Below are 7,740 nucleotides of genomic sequence, written 5' to 3' on the forward strand. Positions count from 1 at the left end.
ATTTTTTATTATGTTGCATGAGTTCCTTGTTTATTTTAGATATTAACCCCTTGTTAGATAGATACTTTGCAAATATTTTTGCACATTCTGCACATTGCCTTTATTATTATTATTAATTTTTTTTGCTGTATGGAAACTTTTTAATTTGATGTGATTCCACTTGTATATTTTTTTTTTTTATTGCTTGCTATGCTTGTGCTGTCATATTCAAAAAAGTCATTGCCAATGCCATGGAGCTCCCTCCATGTTTTCTTCTAGTAAATTTATACTTTCAGGACTTATGTTTATGCATTAAATCCATTTTGAATTGATTTTGTTATGTTCTAATATGAGGATATGATTTTTTTACATATGTCTATCCAGTTTTTCCAGCACTGTTTGTTGAAGAAACTATCCTTTTCCAATTGTGAGTTTTTAGAAACTTTATCTAAAATCAGTTGACTATACATGTGTGGATGTATTTCTGGGTTCTCTGTTCTGCTCTATCAATCTATATGTCTGTTTTCATGACATAAGCATACATTTTGATTTTTACAGCTTTGTAATATAGCTTCTTGCACAACATTGCTTTAGATATTTGAGGTCCTTTTTGATTTAATTTGAATTTTAGGATTATCATTTTCTGTCAAAAATGTCATTGTAATTTTAATAGGGATTGCATTGAAACTGTAGATTGATGCAGGTATTATGGACTTTTAAACAATATTAACTTTTCTAGTCCATGAACAGAGGATATCTTTTCATTGGTGCCATTTTCACTTTTATCCTTGTTTTTTAAATATATTTTGACGTGTGTGTGTGTGTGTGTGTGTATATATATATATATATATATATATATTCTAATTAGTTATACATGATAGCAGAATACATTTTGATTCATTGTACACATATGGAGCACAACTTTTCATTTCTCTAGTTGTACACTATCCTTGTTTTATATATTTGTCAGTGTGTAATCTTTCAATTCCTTTGATAAATTGATTCCTAAGTATTTTATTCTTCTTGATACTACTCTAATAGGATTATTTTCTTAATTTCTATATTTGCTTTATTGTTAGCTTATAGGATATAATTGATTTTTGTTTATTGTCCTACAACTTTATTGATCATAGATTAGTTTTAATAGCATTTGGTGGAATTTTCAAGATTTTCTATATATAAATCATGTCATTTGCAGAGACAATTTAACTTTTCCCCTTTCTAATTTGGTTGATAATTATTTCCTTTTTGGTGAAATTGGACATCCTTACCTTTTTCTAGATTCTCTAAGATAGTTTTGCACTTTTGAGTATGATGTTAACTTTGGGTCTGTTACATATGTTCTTTATTGTGTTTAGTTACATTCCTTCTATAGCTAATTTGTTGAGAGTTTTTATCATGAAAAGGCATTGACATGATCAAATATTTTTTCCACATCCATTGAATGATCATATGATTTTTGTCTTTCATTTTGCTAATATGATGTATCATGTTTATAGATTTGCATATATGGAAACATCTGTACATTCCTGGGATGAATCTCATTTGATCATAGTGAATGATTTTTTAAATATGCTGTTGAATTAGGATTGTTATTATTTTCTTGAGGATTTTTGCATCTTTTAGAATAATATTTTTAGTTGTAGATGGACACAATACCTTTATTATTTTATTATTTTTATGTGGTGCTGAGGATCGAACCCAGGGCCTCATACGTGCTAGGCAAGCACTCTACCAATGAGCCACAACCCCAGCCCCTGCATCTATTTTTATAAGGAATATTGGCTTGTAATTTTCCTTTTCTTCCTAGTGTCCTTGTCTGGTTTTGTTATTAGGGTAATGCTGGCCTCATAAAATAAGTTTGGAACTATTCCCTCCTCTTCAATTTTTTGGACCAGTTTGAGAAGGAGCAGTTTTAATTCTTTTAAAAAAAATTACAGAATTTATCTTTTTTTCTTCATTAGCCTGGTTAGAGGCTTTTAAATTTTGTTGATCTTTTCAAAGAAATAGTGTTTTTTTCATTAATTTTCTGTTTCTCATTTTTAATTTCATTGATTTTGGTTTTAATACTTATTATTTCTTTTTTTCTGATTACTTTGGATTTAATTACTCTTCTTTTTCTAGTTTCCTAGGATGGGAGCTTAGGTGGTTGATTTTAACTCTTTGTTCTTTTCTAATATATGCATTCAGTTTTATAAACTTCCCTATGTAACACTACTTTTGCTATACCACAAAATTTTGATGATTTATATTTTCATTTTCCAAATGTTTTAAAATTTCTCTTGAGATTTATATATTGGCCCATATGCTATTTGTAAATGTCCAGTTTAAGCTCCATGTGTTTTGGGATTGTTCACCATTCTTTGAATGATTTATATTTTAATTCCATTGTGTTCTGATGCTGTAATTGTATGATTTCTATTCTTTAAAAATTTAATGTGTATTTTATTTTCTAGAATGTGCTCTTTCTTGATGTATATTCCACCAGACTTGAGAAGAATGTATTTTGTTGTTGTTGATGAAGCGGTATATAGTTGTCCATTGTATCCAGCTAAATGATAGTGTTGTTGAGTTCAGGAATGTTCTTAATGATTTTCTGCCTGCTTTATCTGTGCATTCTTAATAGAAGGGTATTGAATCCTCCAAATATAATAGTGAATCCATCTGTTTCTCTTTGTAGTTTTATCAGTTGTTGTCTCAAATATTTGATGATGTGTTATTAGGCACATACAGGTTAAGGGATGTTATGTCTTCTTGGCAAATTGACCCCTGTATCATTGTGAAGTGCCCCTCTTTTTTCTTTTGCTTTCTTTTTTCTTTCTTTTTTTTTTTTTTTTTTTGGTACCAGGGATTGAACTAAGTCAACTAAGCACTTGACCACTGAGCCACATCCCCAGCCTTATTTTTTTAATATATATTTTTCTTTAGTTGTAGTTAGACACAATACCTTAATTTTATCCATCCATTTTTATGTGGTGCTAAGGATCGAACCCAGTGCCTTGCATGGGCTAGCCCAGTACTCTACCACAACCTCACCCCTCTCCCCCAGCTCAATTTTTGTATTTATTTGGAGACAGGGCCTCTAAAAAGGCATTCACTGAGGGTCGCTCAGTTGCTTAGTGACTTGCCATTGCTAAGGCTGGCTTTGAACTCGTGATCCTCGTCTCAGCCTCCTGAGCCGCTGGGATAACAGGCATGCACCACTGCACCTGGCTCCTCTTTATTCTTGATAGCTTTCCTTAGTCTGATAATATGGCTACAGTATTCCCCCTTTATCTCTGGTTTGATTTTCATGGTATCAGTTATCCTGTCAACTGTCATCTGGAAATAGCAAATGGAAAATTCCAGAAATCAATATTTTACAAGTTTTAAATTGCAACTGTTCTGAATAATATACTTAAACTTGTGCTAACCTGTTCTGTCCTGCCTGGGATGTAATCATCCCCTTGTTTACCGTATCCATGTTGTATATGCTACCTACCTGTTAGTCACTTAGTAGCTGTCTTAGTTCTAATATTGGTGTGGTAATGCAGTGCTTGTGTTCATGTAACCCTTATTTAATGGCTCCAAAGTGCAAGAGCAGTGATGCTGGCCATTCAGATATGTCAAACATAAGCTGTAAATTTCTTCCTTTAAGTAAAAAAAAAAAAAAAATAGGTCTCAACTAAATAAGGAAGAAAATTGTGTACTGAAGTTGCTAAGATCTATGGTAAGTTATTGTTGTTAATCTCTTACTGAATGTCACTTGTAAATTAAACTTTACCACAGGTATATACATGTAGGAAAAAACAATTCATATATATCAATAAATATATATATATATATATATGGTTTATATCGGTAAATATATATATATATGATTTGGTACAATCTGTGGGTTTTAGTCATTCACTGAGGGTCATAGAGCATATCCCTTGTAGACAAACGGAACAGGAAGGGGCAGGGGAGAGAGGAGTACTGTACTACTTTATTATTTTGATTAGCATTAGCACAGAATATCTTCCTTCATTCATTTACTTTTTGTCAATATGTGTCTTTATATTTAAAGTGGGTTTCTGTTTTTCCCCCAGTTACCTTGAAGTTTATTTAAACTAAGAGAAAAAAGTCATAATGTTTTCATGTAATACACATCTGGTTCTTTAAATAATAATTGTGACAAATAGAAGAAATAAGGAATGCTGCACTTATGATCCATACAAGTGAATTTTGTGTTATACATAATTAAAGAAATAGTTTACTATTCAAAATTCTAGCCAATACACAGAGGCATACTTTAGGTGAGAATAGGAATGCAGTGTAAAAAAGAAAAAAAATCACACTGGAGCTACTCAATGTCTTTAAAATCACTGTGCAAGAAAAGCAACATTGAACATCCATACTGATTTTATATAATTTCTATATAGTACTTTGACTTAAATCCAAGAGCAAAAGTCAAGACTCTTTTTTAAAAATTTTTTTGGTACTGGGGATTGAACCCAAGGGTATTAAACCACTGAGCCACATCCCCAACCATTTTTTTAAAAAATTTGTTAGAAACAGGGTCTCAGTAAATTGATTAGGGCCTCGCCAAATTGCTAACTCTGGTTTTGAACTTGCAATCCTCCTGCCTCAGCCTCCTCCAAAGCCACTGGGATTAAATACAGGTGGGTGCCAGGGCACTTGGGCACCCTGCTCTTCTCTTTTATTTTTGATAAACAATTGCAAGGTAAACTTAGATAACTTTCTTCCCTGGATTTTTTACCTGGGAGTGCCTTTTGCGGGGGTGGTTACGGGTGTTGAACTCAGGGGAACTTGACCACTGAGCCACATCCCCAGCCCTATTTTGTATTTTTATTTAGAGACAGGGTCTCACTGAGTTGCTTAGGTCTCCTCTTCGTTGAGGCTGGCTTTGAACTCCAAATCCTCCTGCCTCAGGCTACATAGTTGCTGGGATTACAGGCATGCGCCACCAGGTCTAGCAGGAGTGGCCTTATAAATATTTTATTTAAAAGAGGGCAGGTTTGGCACTTCTATACTGATGTCATTATTGTTAATATTTCTTGGGATTTCAGGAAGATTCATATTCTTTTTTTTTTAAGATTCATATTCTTTACAGCTGATACAACATGGGCTAGAACTCCTGCTAAGCCAGCTTCAGATTTCTCCAGTTTGTTTTGTGCATCAATTTGTATAACAATCTCATGCATATTGGTCTCCAATACCATTCCTCCAACAGCATTTGTGTAAGAATATTGTGAACATTGTCCAGTTCACAGATATTTCCAAACATTTGTCTAATATTTCCATGAATAGTTGAGTTAGATTTAAAATGCCAAGTTCACCTTCTGAAGAATCTACACAGAAGACAAAATATAATGTCGTATAATGTCTATAAATCAGTGTGTTGTCAGATCCCCCAATTAATTAGATTTAACTCCCTCGGTCACAGTAAATTACACAGATTAAGACGGATTATCAAAATCCTCCTTCTAGGAAATTAGGAATATTTTCATCTGTTTTAAATACCAAATGCAGTCTCCCTGATAATTTGCTATTGTGTTATCTTCAGCATAGGTCTGGTAGAACTTGGAGAGTTGAGGCTCCCCATGGCTGTTTAAGATGAGAATTGCCTTGATCATGGCAGGCCAGGCAGACAAGGTGAGCGCACTGGGGCCAATTAAAGTGGGCTTCTTTTTTTTTTTTTTAAGAGAGAGAGAGAGAGAGTATTTTTCAGTTTTCAGTGGACACAACATCTTTTTATTTTATTTTTACGTGGTGCTGAGGATCGAACCCATGCCAGGCAAGTGTGTTACTGCTTGAGCCACATCCCCAGCCCCAAAAGTGGGCTTCTTATACGCAACATTTAGATAGTTTGGTCTTGTTTTTGATAATATTTTTCTTTTAATTGGTGCTTTAAATCACTGACATTTAAGATTTAAGGATTATTGCTGTTAACTTAATATCTGCTACTTTTTTAGTGTTTTCTATTTGATGCTTAATTTTCAGTGAATTTTTATTTATAGATTTTTTAAAATCAGTGCATTATAGATATATATATAGAGAGGTGAAATTCACTGTGGTATATTTATATATGTACATAGGAAAGCAGGGAAACAAAAAAGATAAGAAGGGTGGTGATCCCTAATTCCCTTGTGGTGCTGGGGATTGAACTCAGAGCCTTATACATGCACGGCAAGCACTCTACCAACTGAGCTATATCCATAGCCCCTCTTTTTTCTTTTTTTATCTTTCACTTTTTCTGCCTCTTGTAGTTTTAACTGAGTACTTGCTGTATTAGTTGTATTTCTTTTTCGTTTTTTAAAATTTTTAGGTGGTTGTTTTGGAGTTTGCTATAAACATTTACACATAATCCAAGTCCATGTTTAAATAACACTATAACATCTCACAGGTAGTGTGAGTACCTTTTAATAAAAATACTAATTCTTCCCTCCCCTCCCTTGTATCATCGCTGTCTTTCATTTTCTTTATTTATAAGCATACACACACATAGACATATAACACATACATAATTAAATACAAAATCTCTGAATTTCCCAGAACTGTGGTTTAGTGTTTAACATTAATTTTTTAAATATATTTTTAGTTGTAGGTGGACACAATACCTTTATTTTATTTATTTGTGTGTGGTGCTGAGGATCAAACCCAGGGCATCACACACATTACACAAGCACTCTACTGCTGAGCCACAATCCCAACCCCTAGTTTCTAACATTAATTTGAGGGAAATTCTCAGTTATTATTGCTTCATAGATTGCTATTATTCCTTTCTTCTTCTAATATTCCTTTCACATGTATATTACACTGTTTGTAGTTGTTACACAGTTCTTGAATATTTTTTTTCTAGTGTTTTTCCTCTTTGCTTTTCAGTTTTGGCAGTTTCTATTGAGATATGCTCAACCTCATGAATTCTTTCCTTAGCCATGTCCAGTCCACTAATGAGCCCATCAAAGGTATTCTTAATTTTTTAGCATTTTTCACCTATATATTTTTAATCTTTCCCATCTGTTCTAACATATTGTCTACTGTCTACTTGATCCAGTAAACTTCTTAGCATATTAACCAGAGTTGTTTTAAATTCCATTCCATACATGAGTCTGGTTCTGATGCTCTGTATATTCAACTGTTTTTTGCCTTTTAGTACCAATAAAAGGAATTTGTTTGTTTATTTATTTAATTAATTTATGCTGTACTGGGGGGCCTCACATAGGCTAGGCAAGCAACTATATCCCTGAGCTACAACCCACCAGGCCCAAAGAACTTGTTTAAATAGGTTGCTAGTCATGCAGTGGTAAGGTGTGGAGGGAAAGTAAGTATTTTATAGTTCTATGAGTAGGTCTCAACCTCTTAGTTCCCTTGGACTGTGAACTTCACACACATTTCTCAGTTTTTACCCTTCTCTTTGGTGTGACAGTATGGCTATAGTAGGCTAGAGTTGGACATTTCTACATTTCTTCCTCATAGAAGGTTAGAGGTGGCTAGAATTGTTTATTTGCTTTCCCTTACATTGATGGCTAAAGTAAGCTGAATTGGGTATTTCCTTTCTCCCAGATCATTTAGGCTCTGATGAAAGCATAGCAGTTTAGGCTCTAGTTAAATAGTTTCTCCTGAGAGATGATTGTTAAGAAAGGCAGAATGCTCTGGTGTATTTAAAAGTGATTAATTTCCCCCTTACTCTGCTGGAAGCACAGAGAGATTTTTCTTCAATATTCGTAGTGAGAATCTCGGATAAAACTCTCAAATATATGGAGATCCCTGATGATT

General features: G+C 33.5%; 1 pseudogene; it reads right to left on the reverse strand.

Annotated features, from left to right (window-relative positions):
- Positions 1-4,959: 4,959 nt before the first annotated feature.
- On the reverse strand, positions 4,960-5,597 carry LOC114092059 (AP-3 complex subunit sigma-1-like; annotated as a pseudogene).
- Between the last annotated feature and the right edge of the window lie 2,143 nt (positions 5,598-7,740).

This window comes from Marmota flaviventris, chromosome X (genome assembly GCF_047511675.1).
Source record: "Marmota flaviventris isolate mMarFla1 chromosome X, mMarFla1.hap1, whole genome shotgun sequence".
NCBI lineage: Eukaryota > Metazoa > Chordata > Mammalia > Rodentia > Sciuridae > Marmota > Marmota flaviventris.